General features: G+C 46.7%; 1 non-coding gene across 1 annotated transcript; it reads left to right on the top strand.

The window, feature by feature from the left end:
* The first annotated feature begins 291 nt into the window (after positions 1-291).
* On the top strand, positions 292-363 carry trnag-ccc (transfer RNA glycine (anticodon CCC)). The gene has a single exon. It is a non-coding gene; the product is annotated as a tRNA-Gly (tRNA).
* The last annotated feature ends 518 nt before the right edge of the window (positions 364-881 follow it).

Raw genomic sequence — 881 nt, 5'->3', positions numbered from 1 at the left:
GAAGATCAGGATGCACGTCCATGAGAACTGTGAATTTAAGGATCACTTCAGCCCATAATTAAAGGGCTCTGCTAACAGAGGCTGTTACTGGAGACCAGTCAGTCAGTCACTTAGCAACAGCTGCTAAACAAATCACTGTTTTAATTGTAATTTCAGGCAGGCAGTAAAAACAGATTTAGTGGAGTTTGAGATTTGGTCAGCAGGAGATTTCACAAGCTGTAGGTACAAAAGAAAGCCACTTGGTGCTCATCTTATGCAGAATCTGTGGTATTTTAAAAGAACCAACGCAGTGCATTGGTGGTATAGTGGTGAGCATAGCTGCTTCCCAAGTAGTGGACCTGGGTTCGATTCCCGGCCAATGCAATGGACATTTTTTGGGGCAGTGGTGGCCTAGTGGTTAAGGAAGCGGCCCCGTAATCAGAAGGTTGCTGGTTTGAATCCCGATCAGCCAAGGTACCACTGAGGTGCCACTGAGCAAAGCACCGTCCGCACACACTGCTCCCCGGGCGCCTGTCATGGCTGCCCACTGCTCACTCAGGGTGATGGGTTAAATGCAGAGGACAAATTTCACTGTGTGCACCGTGTGCTGTGCTGCTGTGTATCACGTGTGACAATCACTTCACTTTCACTTTCCGTTATTAGGGTTGAATCTGCAGAATTTATCATAATATCAGTACATACAATGTGAGCAGCTTGTGTGTGTGTGTGTGTGTGTGTGTGTGTGTGTGTGTGTGTGTGTGTGTATGAGTGTGTCATGCCCTGCAGTCTATGAACTCACCCTTTGACATCCCATCTCACATCAGCGCCATGGACAGACGTATTAATCAGTCTTTTCATCCAAGTCTTTCTACAGTACAGTAAATAAGCTCAGGCTGAATCTG

This window comes from Denticeps clupeoides, chromosome 1, assembly GCF_900700375.1.
Source record: "Denticeps clupeoides chromosome 1, fDenClu1.1, whole genome shotgun sequence".
NCBI lineage: Eukaryota > Metazoa > Chordata > Actinopteri > Clupeiformes > Denticipitidae > Denticeps > Denticeps clupeoides.
Note: the sequence above shows the minus strand (reverse complement) of the source record. Positions and strands in the feature narration are given on the sequence as shown.